Source organism: Schistocerca gregaria, chromosome 3 (genome assembly GCF_023897955.1).
Source record: "Schistocerca gregaria isolate iqSchGreg1 chromosome 3, iqSchGreg1.2, whole genome shotgun sequence".
NCBI classification, from domain to species: Eukaryota; Metazoa; Arthropoda; class Insecta; order Orthoptera; family Acrididae; genus Schistocerca; species Schistocerca gregaria.
The window spans coordinates 960293502-960310509 of record NC_064922.1 but is presented as its reverse complement, the minus strand read 5'-3'; positions in this window follow the sequence as shown (position 1 = coordinate 960310509).

Genomic DNA, 17008 nt, shown 5'->3' with positions numbered 1-17008 from the left:
GAGGAGACTTAGTGACAGTAATAGTGGCTGGGTAGGAGTTGAGGTGCATAGCGGGAAATACGGACGGTGACTGACAGGCTGTGCTGCAGGTTTTAAGGGGCAGCCGCGGGCGCTGATTGGCCAGCAGGGCGGGCGTGTTTCCGTAGACAGCACTGCAGTAGCGGCAGCAGCGCACTGTAACACCAGCAATGCTGTCTAGCGGCCGTCATCGGAAGTCCACGTCTTTCGGCGGCCATTCAGTCTTCACTCGGCTGTTATACCAGAAGTATCTCGCACGTAGCGGCGACTACGCTGGTGGGTCCTACTTTTGGAACAGCCCTTCTCAGTTCCACTGCGTGAGGCGTCTTGCGCTCCACACAAATATCAACACATTCCATTTCTGCACCAGAGTCACTACGCACAACTGTCACGAACTCGTTCGGATCTATCTTCCAGTGTTGGCCTGTTCAGGGTTCTCCTCACTATGGTGACGCTCTCCAGATGGTCAAAAACATCTGTGAAAATTCGTGCCCCCTTTCTCTGTATGGGTTCAGTACTCACTGTTAATTCTGTCAGGTTGGTGCATAAGTTCGCAGCGTTTTTGTTTTGTATGTTGGTATTCCGATTTGCTATGAGTTTTGTTTATTGATTGTCTTTTTTATTTGTACTTCACTGTTGCCATTTGAGCTTATATATTGTCATTTTTTCATTTGCGAATGCTAGAAAACGGAGTGTCAAGTGGAGAAATCGGAACATTTCCGTTATATTCTTCTGTCTGATTTCAGTAGAGGGGTTACAGCAGCGGAGGCCGCCAGAAACATTTGCATCGTGTATGTGGATAATGCCGTTGAACAGAGCACGCCAAGAAAATGTTTTCTCCTTTTAAGGAGGACCGTTTTGACATTAGTGACTCTCCAAGTTCAGGGAAGTCCTTCAGCGTTTGATGAAGATAGTTTAAAAGCATTAATCCACAACGGTCCACTGTCAGTGCACAAGAGAACTGGCATATGTGATGAACTGTAATCATTCCACCGTCGTGTGACATTTACATGCAATAGGGAACGTACAAAAATCGGGTGTATTCTCTAAACCAAAATCACAAATATCAGCGACTGGTGGCCATATGTGCATCCCTGCTCGTTCGCCATCAGTCGGCTCGTTAATGACACCAACCATTTCCATCCTGTGTTCTAATGTGAGGAAAAGACAGGAAGATAATCTTACCCATCTCCTGGAACAAAATTCAAATGGCTATAAGCACTATGGGACTTAACATCTGAGGTTATCAGTCCCCTAGACTTAGAACTAACTAACCTAAGGACATCACACACATCCATGCCCGAGGTCGGATTCGAATTTGCGACAGCAGCAGCAGAACGGTTCCGGACTGAAGCGCCTGCAACCACTCTGCCACAGAGGCCGGCCTCATGGGACAGCGACGGTGTGTTGTACTACGAATTGCTACCCCGAGGCGTAACCGTCACAGATGAAATCCATTGCCAGCCACTTAGACGCCTTGCAGGCACGGTCCAAGAGCGACGACCGTGACGACTGCGTGAAGTGATGCTACCACACGACAGCATCCGCCTGCATTCAGTGAGACTGACGAAGAACGACGTACAGGAGTTGTGCTGGAGAGTCACTCCTCATCCACCTTATTCACCTGATCTTGTGCCCTCAGATTTTCACCTTTTCCGCTCTTTATCGAAAAGCCTTCAAGGAACTCCCTTTCCGGATGAAAATGCGCTCTGAACATGGCTTAACGAGTTCTCCACCTCAAAACCACGTGATTTCTATAGTCAGGGAATTGAAAAGTTACCGCAACGTTGGCAGACTGTTGCAAATAGTGAAGGAGAATATATTATACTTGACTAAAGTCTCTGTTATGAGTATCTGTTGTGTACGGTAAAACGCTACGAGCGTGTGCACGAACCTATTGTGATATCCACACATCTGAGAGCAATATTTCAGAATATTCGGCACGAGTCTTTTGTAAGTAATCTGTGTAAACACATTACAATTTCACATTGTCATACAAATAAACTTAATTGTACTACATGCTTTACCTACGACTCAGACCATGTCGTCCTTCCATTTAATATCCTTACAAACTGATGAAAAGCTCTCGGGTTTCCACTAGAGCTTAGCGCTAAGATGCCACGACGTTGTAACGTCGCCATGGGATGATGAGTATGGCACTCGTCGAAATGTTGAAATACCTTAACGCTATCACCACGTTTCAAACGTGTGACCTTCTGATCAGTGGTATACGTCATGAAATTCTACATTCATAAATCCTGACAAACTGTTACACCAGGTATTTGTATTAGGTGAGTGATTCCAGTTGTGACTCTGATATTGTAGTCATAGGATACCACGATTTTTCTTTGTGCAAGCACACCATTTTGCATGTATCATCATTTAAAATGAGCTTCTAGTCTTTGCAAAACTTTGAAATCATATCAAGCTATGTCTATTTGTGCAGCCTGAACTTAGTTTGGTAGCATCGAAAATATTACGAAATTATGTCGATAGTTCATACATTTCATAAGATATTATATCAAACAAAACGTATAGAGAAACAGAAAAACACATATTACAAAAGCGCCCTTCTTATGCCCTGTAGGAGATTGATATATTCCTGTAGAACATGATAGCAAGTGTTTGTAAAGAGAGAGAGAGAGAGAGAGAGAGAGAGAGAGAGAGAGAGACAGACAGACGAATTGCTTTAGCTGTCGTTTTCACGTGTCTAACCGAGATATAAAACATAACACTAACTCCGAAAATCCCTCACGCACGCACAAATGCACACACGCGAACACTTATCAACAGCACAATTCCTCACTCCTCACTTTAACGTGGCAGTCGTGAGCAGGGACTGTTTTGATATATATTTGATATAGACCGATGGAGTTACTGAGCTACCACCTAACGACACCACCATCGTCAGCTAACAACTGCGGTCTACCCGTTACCAAATGATTTAGGTGCTCCGCTTTGCTTTGAATTGTGCTTGCTGGTTGTTTCCTTTTCTTATTTTGAAACGAGTGCAGAGAGCAATCTTGTTCTGTCATACGGTTCGAGTATGACTCTCACAACACCAGATGGAATCAGGCACCCATATGTACATTACTACATCGCTTCTGCTTCCCCAGGAGCACAGAACACGGACGTTGTTTGCCAGCTTTGTGGGAGAGGGACCTGGCTTGGCTCCTCACAACGCCCTTCTCCCCTCGACAACCTGAACTCCTCTTTTGTATTATGAAAAGTGTCTGATACAACATGAGTGACAGTAAGAGAAATAACAGAGCATAAATCAGTTGAAGTTGTAATCCGGATTTTGCGAAGCAAATTTAATCAAATTACCAACATTTAAATCTAAAAGCATTGTACTCACCAAAAGCAGCAACTCCGTGACTTTGGGCAGACAGCTTCCAAATAATTAGTAGGAACGATATTCTTTTTGGCAAATAAATTTGTCATCTCAGATTGAAATGTTCACTTTTACACACGAATGACTTTTCACAGAATAGCTTTCCAAAGGCACTCAGCCATTCTTCTTTCATGGTGTTCCATAGGAACGTTTTAGTTCTCTTGAGCATTGAAAAGCACCGCTCAGCTTCTGACGTCTTTAATTTCGGAACCCCTTTCTATTTGATACTCATGAAGTTTGCACCATAGCTACTCTGAGCTATTAGTTATAGTCGATCATCGCCAATTTCTTTCAGAATACTCTCATCTGTAGTATGAGCATTCTGACTTTCTGGATTAACAAAGTTCCAAAATCTTTTACCAGGTTTTCCCTCAACAACATAACGCAAAACAATAACCAATTGAAATTCGCAAGACATATCTGTGCTTTCATCCGTTATTACTGCAACATAATCGGCACGTTTTATGTCTTCACGAACTTCATCATGGTACACTTACAACGTACATTGCAGATAATCGGCACGTTTTATTTCTTCACGAACTTCATCATGGTACACTTACAACGTACATTGCAGTAGTTTGTTCTGAACTGTCTTTGAAATGCCTTTGAACACTGAGGCTTGAATGGGAAGAGCTTGAAATCGTTATCCAGTTCCACACTGAACTGAATTAGCTCGCGAAAAATTTGCTTATTTTGAGAGGCATCAGATCCATCGTGGCCCCTGAGAATCAATTCCAAAGCACCATAGGACAAACTACAGTTTATAATTAAATTCAATATATATCTATTCTTTTCCACATGTTTATTGTGGCTGTCAGTTGTTTGTCTGTCTTGAGAATCTAATTTCTGCTGAACGTTGGTTTTGCATAGAAATGAAAGACTAAGCACACTATTGATGTGTCGCTTTGACATTTCATGTGCGTTCATTTTAGACCATATCTGCCCAATATCAGTTTTCCGGTCTTATACCAATGAACATCTCTCGCAAATAAGACAAAAGGAAAACAAAAAACATCGTTGTTTTCTTCACAACCACAAACCTATTTCTTCTTTTTGTAAATTTCTGGACTGAACTAACGGCGTCGATATTTTCCTTGCTGCTACAGACTCATATTCGGGAATGGCCGACCTAGTGTTTTTTATCTGAGAACTGTGTCGCTAAACGGCGTTTTTAATAACTCATTTACTTTGTTCATGTTTGCTATTTTCATGTTTGTTCAGAACTGTATTACACGAACGTAATGAGCCTAGACAGAAATACTACACCTTAGTTAGGAAAACAGATGCTCAACAGATGGTGAATACTTTTTTTTGTTCTGTAGTAACAACCCTGCTGTTGTGAAATATACCAATATTGAAATAATGCCTCTTAGTTTCAAAATCTAAGTTCATGATTATATTCAAAATACATATAGCTATTTATAACGATATTTAAGTGTATATTGTTTCTGTATTAGATTTACTTAAGCATTAGGAAAAGTCAAATACTATCATAATTCCTCAGTACATCATTATCCCACTTGTTTCCACATCGATCCCTCCGGACGACTGTCTTAAACTTCAATCTACTCTTCATCATTATCAAATTGTGAGCCGAGCCTATGTCTGCTCCTGGGTGAGCGTTGCAAGGAAATACCTGATTAGTTACAAACCGTCTTGCATCTTCTCTTGCCTCCAGGCTTTATCCAAGTATATCTTTTTCATTTGTGATTTTTGAATAGTGTATTCGCTATTACTAGCTGGAATTAACTGTAGATCTCAGTTACTTTCCTGTCTCGTTGCTACTACCGAGCCCACGTTCTCCCATAACTCTCTTCTGTTGCTTCCCCTACAACAGTGTTCCAGTCGACCGTTATTATTTGCTACCCACACAACAGTGTTCCAGTCATCCATTATGATTAAAGTTTCATCTCCCGTTCGATACAGAGCTGTATTTTGACTATTCTGCTTCATCTTCTTTATCTCTTCATCTTCTATTTGTGACGATGGCAACTATACTTGAACTATTGTTGTTGAAGCTAGGTTGCTGTCGATTTGAAAAGAATAATTCTATTAGCGAAATGTTCGTAATATCTCACCTCCGTCCTACCTTGTTGTTCGTGAAGAATTCAACTCCCATTATACTATTTGCTGCTAATGTTGATGTTATCCAATATCTGGCCGCTCATTTCACTGACCTCCACCACACATACATTGAGCCTTTGCAATTTCCTATTACGTTTTCCAGCTTCCTCCCCTAACTCGGATTTCTGAATTTCAAGCTCCGACTTGTTAAGGTTACACTTTCCTCGATTACCCAAACTATTTCTCATGTTTACTTCCCCATTTGCAGTGCCCTCTAGGAGATCCGAATGGGGAAATAACCCGGAATCATTCGCCAATGGGGTGCTTATCATGATACTTTCTCACTTGTGGGCCATATGTCCTGTGGATACATGTTATGTATATTTAAAGCAGTGGGGTGCATTACCATATCCATCCTTAATCCGTTGGTAGTTGCTGATTTTCAGCTTTTTACTGGCAATTTACCACGTCGAACATCTACCTGCTCCTCTGTCCTCTTTGACAAAAACTTTAGCAGAGTGAAAGTGATACCTTTTACCGGAACTCTTCGGCTGCCATTGCTAACTGCCGATGATTTTCATTCAAATTATAACCTGTGGCGTTGATCGAACCCCCCCACCAAGCACGTTTTCATCACTAGTCAAAGGTCCTGACTCTTGACAACTGTGACCTCGTAGCGCGGTGATACAGTCCCTGTAACAGTATGATTGAATAAATGGTCCCTATGATGGAAACTCTGCATTTCCGGACATAAGTTCATTAGACCTCTCATCGATCAATCCCTAGAGTTTGTACATGGTGGAAAAAATCACCCTGTATACCAGGATGTATCATAAATTCATATTGTTTCACATTTTTAAAGATACTTTCTCTTCATTTTGACAACTAGCCTTATCCCTTATTCCAAATACCAGCATTATTTAAAACTGTATAAATGCGAAACTTTCGAACGTGTCCAGTGGCTGTAGCTATTTGCTATTGTGTAATATGTTTCAGACTGCAACCAGCGAAGTCAGTAGATCATTGCGATGAGACGTAATGACCGAACGCCTTTTGCTTTCGTTCACTAATATGCCTTTTTTCACAGCAATCAGCAGCCCCGATACCGATCATTATAATGTACTTCGCATTCATTTTACGCAAAGATATTACGAATGATTAGATTATTCGTTCCGAACAATGGTGCTGCCAGTATTTGCTCATGTCAACACCGGTCTCAGTTTCAGTAGTTAGATGGTTCACAATCTTAAAATGTTGTGTTATCCTCTTGCGAAGAAAAATGAGGTAAAATGAGGTAACGCGTCATGCGGCCCTCACCTTCGATGGACTCCTGCCTCTCTCGCCCTCAAATCGAAGCCTCTTTGTCGGGGTGGGAGAGCAGAATGCAATTACGACAACCGAAATAGTGGCCATATTCAACACGCTGTTCTTGACATCAGTTGCCCTTGCGTTTAAGATTCTGTTTTCATGTACTCGTAGCTCGTAATGTTACGTGTCATAGTATTCAGATAAGCATAAGGATGAATGGTTCAACATCTTATGCGCTACCCTGTATGATTCCCTGCTATATTTCACTGTACCACCATTCACAAATACTTTACACATTTCCCAACAATACAAATATTGTTAAATATGAGGTGCCTTTCGCAGTAGACGTATAGTAAACGCAGCATCGGAGCCAGTATTCGCTGCAGTTATATATAGTCTGTCCAAAAAAAGAAGAAAACAACAACACCGACAAACATTAGGGACGTGCTTCTTCACAGTAAAAGAAGAAAAAAATGTATATTAAACATGGGCTCTAAAATGCATATCTTAAGAATTAGAAGCACTTTTTCAGTAGAAGAAACGTGTTCCAAACTAGCGAAGAGGAGCAAGTGCTCATAGATCTAAAGGCATGTTTTTCAGACCCCATGTCTACTGGACATTTTTATGTTGATTTGGTCCATACTACCTCCTCGCAAAGTATGGGAAGTAAACTCCTTGCAGTAGATGTGATCTGTATCATAGTTTCTAAGATGACCAAGTGTTTATAGATATGTACACTACTGGCCATTAAAATTGCTCCACCACGAATCTGACGTGCTACAAATGCGAAATTTAACAGACAGGAAGAAGATGCTGTGATGTGCCAATGATTAGCTTTCCAGAGCATTCACACAAGGTTGGCGCCGGTGGCGACACCTACAACTTGCTGACATGAGGAAAGTCTCCAACCGATTTCTCATACACAAGCAGCAGTTGACCGGCGTTGCCTGGTGAAACGTTGTTGTGATGCCTCGTGTAAGGAGGAAAAATGCGTACCATCACGTTTCAGACTTTGATAAAGGTCGCATTGTAGCCTATCGCGATTGCGGTTTATCGTATCGCGACATTGCTGCTCGCGTTGGTCGAGATCCAATGACTGTTAGCAGAATAAGGAATCGGTGGGTTCAGGAGGGTAATACGGACCACCGTGCTGGATCCCAACGGCCTCATATCACTAGCAGTCGAGATGACAGGCATCTTATCCGCATGGTTGTAACGGATCGTGCAGCCACGTCTCGATCCCTGAGTCAACAGATGGGGACGCTTGCAATACAACAACCATCTGCACGAACAGTTCGACGACGTTTGTAGCAGCATGGACAACCAGCTCGGAGACCATGGCTGCGGTTGCAGTTGACGCTGCATCACATACAGGATTGCCTGCGATTTTGTACTCAACGACGAACCTGGGTGCACGAATGGGAAAACGCCATTTTTTCGGATGAATCCAGGTTCTGTTTACAGCATCATGATGGTCGCATCCGTGTTTGGCGACATCGCCGTGAACGCACATTGAAAGCATGTATTCGTCATCGACATACTGGTGTATCACTCGGCGTGATGGTATGGAGTGCCATTGGTTACACGTCTCGGTCACCTCTTGTTCGCATTGACGGCACGTTGAACAGTGGACGTTACATTTCAGATGTGTTACGACCCATGGCTCTACCCTTCATTTGATCCCTGCGAAACCCTACATTTCATCAGAATAATGCACGACCGCATGCAGCAGGTCCTGTACGGGCCTTTCTGGAGACAGAAAATGTACGACTGCTGCCCTGGCCAGCGCATTCTCTCACCAACTGAAAATGTCTGGTCAATGGTGGCTGAGCAACTGGCTCGTCACAATACGCCAGTCACTACTCTTGATGAACTGCGGTATCGTGTTGAAGTTACATGGGAAGCTGTACCTGTACACGCCATCCAAGCTCTGTTTGACTCAATGCCCAGGCGTATGAAGGCCGTTATTACTGCCAGAGGTGGTTGTTCTGGGTACTGATTTTTTAGGATCTATGCACCCAAATTGCGTGAAAATCACATGTCAGTTTTAGTACAATATGTTTGTCAATGAATACCCGTTTATCATCTAAATTTATTCTTGGTGTAGTAATTTAAATGGCCAGGAGTGTATTTTAGAGCCAACGTTCACTGGACGTTTTTCTGTTTTGGTGTAAGAAACCTGTCCATAAAACTTGCCGGCGTGTTTTTTTTTTTTTTTTTTTTTTTTCACTAGACCCGATCTCATATGAGAATCTGGCACTGCGAGTGAGGTGTTCATGGTCTGAGGTGTGTGGGGTTGATCTGTTATTCTGTTATTCTGGTCAACGGATTAATCTGAGCCCACCGCGGTGGTCTCACGGTTCTAGGCGCGCAGTCCGGAACTGTGCGACTGCTATAGTCGCAGGTTCGAATCCTGCCTCGGGCATGGATGTGTGTGATGTCCTTAGGTTAGTTAGGTTTAAGTAGTTCTAAGTTCTAGGGGACTAATGACCACAGCAGTTGAGTCCCATAGTGCTCAGAGCCATTTGAACCATTTTTTTAAAAATTAATCTGAGATGTACCCTTTAGCCTGTGGCTCCTGCAAGATGCAATTTCCACCCCCACACTACTACAGAAGTCAGACAGACGCTCCTAACGTTCTAAAGAGAAATGCATGAAAAACTTTCAGCAATAAATATCTTCTGGAGTCGTCCGCCGTGAGGAAATGACACAAAAATTCACAAAATCTCTTACGTAACTAGTGGGATACATGGGTACTGGAGTAGTGCTAATTAGTGTATGAAAAACACGAAACTAACGAAAGTTATTACTTATTTTGCAACAATTCTGAGAAATCACAATGACACTTTTAGTTATGAATTGAACAAGTTATATCCTGGTTCTTTTCGGAATGTGAAGTTACCTTTCAAGAATAGGATTCACTAATAAAATTTCTACATAAAGTTTAAGATGCTTGTTGTCTTGGCAGAATGGCGGAGAGGCGCGCCTACTCAACTTGAATAATTATCCTTTAGAATGTTGCTAGGTACGGTCGAGGCTGTTGCGTGTGAAATGCAGTGAAGTGTACTGTTGTGGAGGAAATATGGGGTTCGCAATAGCTGTAGCGCACAATACTGTAAGCTGCGATGACTGCTGTCTGTGCCACTCGCTGCTGACAAATAATATAAATCTCGTTCTATCTGGATTGACCTTCGCCAATCAACCTCTCCCTATACCTTGATGAAGTCTAGGATTCCTATTCGTCCCTAGTCTAACTATTGGCGTGGTACACCGGTCAGACAACCAGTCCACCGTGATGCCACTCAAAATTCGCTCGCAGACGTTTAACTATAACTCTGTCCGTTCACACTACACAATAAGTGTGCCGGCCAACACAGTGAACAACGCTTAATCACAAGGACTCAATATAGAGTTGCCCTTTGATTCGCTCTCGACAGAGGTGCTCTCGCAGTGAAGTACTAAGGAGAGACTTGTTCCTCGCCCTCTCGAGTACATGTACGAGCGCGCACGCTCTTGTTACGTGTTCTCGCTCCAAGAGCAACAACGGAACGGCGCCTCTCCACGCCAGACGTGAAGGGGCATATCTTTCGGTCTGTTCCATTATTCCTTCAGCTCAAGGCGTCAGAAATATCTTCTGCCAAATGAGCATTGCTCTTCTAAAACGGGAGAATGACGTTTCGTTTAAGGCGACCAACCTGGAAACCTATAGCTTTGGCGTTTGGCGTTTCCAGTTTCCCTGTGATATTCTCTGAAACTGCATGCTATCTGTAATGAATGCGTAGACTGGCCGCTCCCACACAATGGAGCGGAATTTGCTTTTAAGCCGAACATGGTGTCGTACCCCCTTTTCTCTCGGGCCCACGCCGTCCGCTATGGGCGGTCACCGGCTGACATGGCTTTGGGTCGTCCTCTGAAGAACCTGGCGTCCCATTGTGCGGCCTCTCTCCTGAACTAAAAGTCTCTGTGATCGTCGTGTCTGGAATGTATGTGTTCTCGCGAGCCTCGAGTATTTCAACCATGGTGCGCTCACTTGTCGATTGTGTATAGTTTACATGAATTCATACAACATTGACTTTATCTTATCGAGTTTGGGTTCGAATGACGTCTTAGAACGGGTAGGTCAGTAATGCGGAATTTGGGTCGGAAAGGAAGTGTGCTAGGATGGACGAGGAGGTTTAGGTGACCGCTCGCGTAAAGCAGGAAATCCGAGTTCAGGTCTCGGTGTGACACAAAGTGTCTAAGCATCCAGACTGGGGGCTATGGTCCTGGACAGGGGTGGATCTGTGCGGAGGAAACGTGCGGGAGCCCATTGTGATGTCGCTGCCTTCATCATTGTGGTCATCTGTGTCTTGAAATTCTGACCAACACGTCTGCTTCCATGTTCGATGACACATGTAATCAGAAATGATTAGATTTGCTAAGTCGTTTGTTTCGGAAAACAAAAAAGAGTTTGTCGTTTTCATTCACCAATATTGCAACATCAGGAAGATTAGCAAACAAAAAATTATTTATTGTGCTCACAGTGTATAGTAGAAAGAACACACAGTGCTGCCACCTTTCCAGCAACAAGTTGGGTATCAAGTCGAAGCGAGCCTGGATGATAGCCAAGGGGTACGTCATTCTTTTTTTTTTTTTTTTTTTTTAGTCATCACTCTTCTCACTGGTTTTGTGCGGCCCTCCACGGAATTCGTCTTCATCTCAAAGTAGCACTTCCAACCTAGCCGGCCGAGCGGTTCTAGGCGCTTTAGTCCGGAACCACGCTACTGCTATGGTCGCAGGTTCGAATCCTGCCTTGGGCATGGATGTGTGTGATGTCCTCAGGTTAGTTAGGTTTAAGCAGTTCTAAGTTCTAGGGGACTCATGACCTCAGATGTTGTCCCATAGTGCTCAGAGCCATTTAAACCATTTCTTCCAATGTACGTCCTCACTTATTTTCTGGTCGTATTCCATGCTCGGTATTCCTCTACAGTTCTAACCTTCTACAGCTCCCTCTAGTCCCATGGAAATTGCCCTGTCCTCCTGTCCCTTCTTCTTGTCCGTGTTTCCCATTTGCTCCTTTCCTTGCCGATTTGTTCGTCATTCCTTATCTTAGCAGTCCACCCGGTTTTTAACACGCTTCGGTTCTCTTCCATTCAGGTTTTTCCAAAGTCCATGATTCACTGCCACTAATGCACATTCTCAGAAATTTCTTCCTCAAATGAAGGCCTCCATTTAATACCACTAGATTTCTCTTGGCCCGGAATGTCTTCTTTGCCAGTGGTAGTCTGCTTTTTGTGTCCTGCTTGTTTCGTCAGTCATGTTATTTTGCTTCCTAGGTTTCAGAATTACTTAACTTCGTCTACTTCGCGACCATCAATTTTGTTGTTAAGTTTCTCGCTGTTCTTACTTCCGCTACTCCTCATTGCCTCTGCCTATCTTCCATTTACTCTAAAAAAAATGGTTCAAATGGCTCTGAGCACTGTGCGACTTAACTTCTGAGGTCATCAGTCCCCTAGAACTTAGAACTAATTAAACCTAACTAACCTAAAGGCATCACACACATCCATGCCCCAGGCAGGATTCGAACCTGCGACCGTAGCGGTCGCTCGGCTCCAGACTGTAGCTCCTAGAACCGCACGGCCATTCCAGCCGGCCATTTACTCTCAATGCATATTCTGTACTCACTGGACTGGTCATTCCATTCACAAGAGCATGTACTACTGCTTCACTTTCTCTAAGGGTAGATATCTCATCAGCGAATCTTAGCACTGATACCGTTTCACCTCGAGTTTAATCCCACTCTTGAACTATTATGTTATTTCCGTCATTGCTTTTTCGATGTTTAAACTGAATCCCTATCTTACACCATTTTTAACACAAGGACTTCGTTCCTGGTCTTCCAGTCTTATTGTTCCCTTATAGTTTTTACCTGTGGCATACCATCCGTCTTTCACTGTAGCATATCGCTATTTTTTCCGAATTTCGAACATCTTGCACCATTTAACATTTAGAACCCTTTTCGTAGATCGACAAATCTTATTAGCGTATCTTGATTTTTGTCCAGTCTTGCTTCCATTATCAATTGCAGAGTCCGACGTGCCTCTCTTGTGCTTTTACCTTTCCTAAAGCCAAATTGATCATCATCTAAGAAGATCGTCAGTTTTCTTTCCCATTGATTTCTATGTTATTCTTGTCAGCAGCTTGAATGGATGAGGTGTTCGACAGTTTTCACACCTATCTGCCCTTGCTGTCTGCAGAGTTGCGTGGCCGATTTGCTGCCGAAAGTCTGATGATATGTCGACAGTCTCATAGATTCTGTAGACCAACTTGAATAGTCGTTTGGTTGTCCCTTCCCCAATGATTTTAGAAATTCTAAAGGCCTGTTATCTATCCCTTCTGCTTTATTTGAAGTCTTCCAGAGTTCTTTTTATTCTGACCCTAGTACCGAATCCTTATGTCTTCCTTATTGACTCGAGTTTCTTCTTCTATCAGATCATCAGACAAGTCCTGCCTCCCTACACCTTCGATGTGCTCTTTCCACCTATCCGCTCTTTCCTCTAAGTTTAACAATAAGATTCACATTGCACTCGTAATGTTACTATCCTTGCTCTTAATCTCACAGAATGTTGTTTTAAGTTTCTATATGCTGCCACTCCTTCTGACGACCATTTAGTTTTCGAATTCTTCACTTGTCTCACTATGATGCAATCCAACTGTAATCTGGGTCTTTTCCAGCTATATCTCTTCCTCTTGTGATCCTTGAACAGGTACTCGCTAATACCATTTTGCAGCCATTTTGATTTGGCTACCCCGTACTTCCTGTTTATTTCATTTCTAAGTAACTTGAAATTCTGTATTGCTCTATTTCCCTAAACTTTTTGTACTTCCTCTTTTCGTCGATCAATTGATGTATTCTTTCCGTTACCCAAGGTTTCTTCGAAGCTATCTTCCTTGCACCTACGTTGGATTGTCCAAAATCTGTGGCTGCTCTGAGATGTTCCCTCCGATTCAGTTGAACTGCCTAGTTTGTGATTCCTTGTCTCAGTATCGACATCCTTAGAGAACTTCAAACGCGGCTCATCGTTACTTAGTAATTTAGTCTCTAACTCTCTTCAACATTGATTCTTCCATACGATTTTATCAACTTCAGTCTGTCTTAATCATTACTAAGTTATGATCTAAAAGTATTTCGGCTCCTGGATACGCCTTGCTATCCAATATCTGATTTTGAAATCTCCGTCTGATCATTGTACGATCCAGTTTGAATCTTCGTATGTCTCAGGGTCTTTTCCAAATGTACCGACTCCTCTTGTGATCCTTGAACAAAGTATTGACTATTACCACCTGATATGTTTCCAAAACTTAAAGAACACCTTCGAGTACTTCACTTTGATAGTGATGAAGAAGTGCAAGCAGAGGCGAGGTTGTGATTACGTTAACAAAGTCCAACATTCTTCAGTGTCGGTATCAAGAAACTGGTTTTTCGTTCGGAGAAATGTGTTCGTCGCCAGAGTGACTATGTTATGAACAAAAATGTTGACATAAAAAATAAAGATGTAAAATTAACGTTTTATTTTATTTAAAGAGCTGTAGACTGGCATAAAAAATTCGGAGGCATATCTTTTCCTCCTCGTAAAATGAGACTTCATATTTCCGTTTTCAGATTTTCTAGCTTACCTACTTGGCCCAAACGTCTGACATTCCACGCTCCGACTGGTTGAATGTTATTCCTTCGTTGACTATTCCATTATTTCATCATGATCACCTTATACTTGCCAGTCCCCTCGTTGGGGTACTAATCCGAAATCTTTCGCCATTGGGGAGATCATAAAGACACCTTTTTCAATTACAGGCCTCATATCCTGCGGATACACGCTAAATGTCTTTAATGCAATGGTTTTAATTGCCTTCTGCATTTTCATGCCGTTATTCATTATTGATTCTTCCACCTTTTTGTGCCAGTTTACCGTCCAAGACCAAGAGAGTGCCCTGAACCTTTTATTCGCTCCTCCCCTATTTTTGATAAGACCGTTCACAGAACGAAGGTGACTTCTATTCCGGAAGTCTTTGCCCGCTATTGCTGATGGTTTTTATTCAAAAATTAAGCAGTATCTGGGTCAGATACCGGGAGTCCTGATGTTTCGATTACTAATTAAATACGCTACCCCCTCTTTTTTGTTGACTTCGTTTTGTTCGTTATTGTTCATTGGATTTGTTCGAGATGGACGTTCCGTGACACCCATCCAAGTTGATCCATTGACTAAGTTTTTTTATTGCAGAGGGCAGCTAATCCTCTGACCGAACAAGCTGCGCCACTGTGCCGGTGCCACTAGAACACGGGTTAACCCACATTCTATGCTGGTGCATCTCTGTATCAGAATTCATGAATCATGGTGGCTGGCTAATGGGAAAATGCCAGACTTTCAAAAACCTATGAGCAGATGTTTTCAGTAGAAGAGAGAAGTGGTGAATACACTGGCTGGGTAACGAACTTCTTGTATATAGATGAAGTTCAGGACAACACGCTCTTGTGTTATCTTCTTGAATGATAACATTACGGGGAACTCGGAGGTAGATCACTGATGAAGGCTTCAACATGTCATAAATGGAACGGTAACTGTCAAAATTACCCTCTATGTGAACCGTAGGTGATGATATTGTGTAAGGAATGGCACTGCATACACTGTGCCAGATGCTGACTCCGTATGACGATGGTGAGTACAATCTGGAAATGATCGTACTCCTTGGAACCTTGTTACATGGATACGTACACCATGAGGATATATACAGGGTCGTCTATCGTCGGCACGCCTCTCTCTGCTATTGCATTAAGGAAAGCTGCGATGATGGTTGCATTGTTTTCAGTCACTGATGCTCAAGATGACTATCCATTTGGGTGCTTCCTCTGTTACAGAGTGGTCCATTTCCTTACCTAAGGTAAGCAAAGTGGCCTGTTTCCTCACCTAGGGTACGTGACGTGGTTGTACGATTATACATGCCTGAGTGGAGTATAAACTATGTGATCAAAAGTATCCGGACACCCACCCCCCAGAAAGCGACCTCTCAGTGGTGATTGGGTGTCACTTGTGTCATAAGTCTATACGCGAGACTTCCACACTCCTAAACATCTCTAGACGCATTGTTCCTGATGTGATAGTGAAGTGGAAACGTAAAGGGACACGCACAGCACAAAAGCGTACAGGCCGACTTCGTCTGTTGACTGACAGACACCGCAGACAATCGAAGAAGGTTGTAGTGTGTAATAGGCAGACATCTATCCAGACCATCACACAGGAATTCTAAACTCCATCAGGAGCCACTGCAAGTAATATGACAGTTAGGCAGGAGGTGAGAAAACTTGGATTTCATGGTCGAGCGGCTGCTCATAAACCACACATTACGCCAGTAAATGCCAAACGACGCCTCACATGGACGATTGAACAGTGGAAAAACGTTGTGTGGAGTGACGAATCGCGGTAGACAATGTTGTGATCCTATGATAGGGTGTGGGTATGGCGAATGCCCGGTGAATCTCATCTTCCAGCGTGTGTAGTGACTACAGTAAAATTCGGAGGCGGTGGGGTAGTGATGTGGTCGGTTTTTTCAAGGGGGGTGGAGGGGGCGTGCAGCTTGCACCCTTTGTTGTCTTGCGTGGTACTATCACAGCTGAGGCCTACATTGACGTTTTAAACACTTACTTGCTTCCCACTGTTGAAGAGTAATTTGTGAATGGGGAGTTCATCTTTCTACACGATCGAGCACCTGTTCATAATGTACTGCCTATGGCGGAGTGGTTACAGGACAATAACATTCCCTGTAATGGACTGGACTGCACAGACTCCTGACCTGAATCCTACAGAAAATCTTTGGGATGTTTTGGAACGTCGACCTCGTGCCAGGCCTCATCTATCGACATCGATACCTATCCTCAGTGCAGCACTCCATGAAGAATGGGCTGTCGTTTCCCAATAAGACCTTCCAGCACCTGGTTGAACATTGGCCTGCGAGAGTGGAAGCTGTCATTAAGGGTGGAGGAACACCATGTTGAATTCCAGCATTACCGATGGAGGCCACCACGAACTTGTAAGTCATTTTCAGCCAGGTGTCTGGATACTTTTGATCACATAGTGTATTCTTTTCCTCTTCGGAGAACCTTTTCATTCCTTACCTTATCAGTCCACCTAATTTTCAACATTCTTCTATAACACTGTGTGGAAGCAGTCTACTCACACCATATAAAATTTA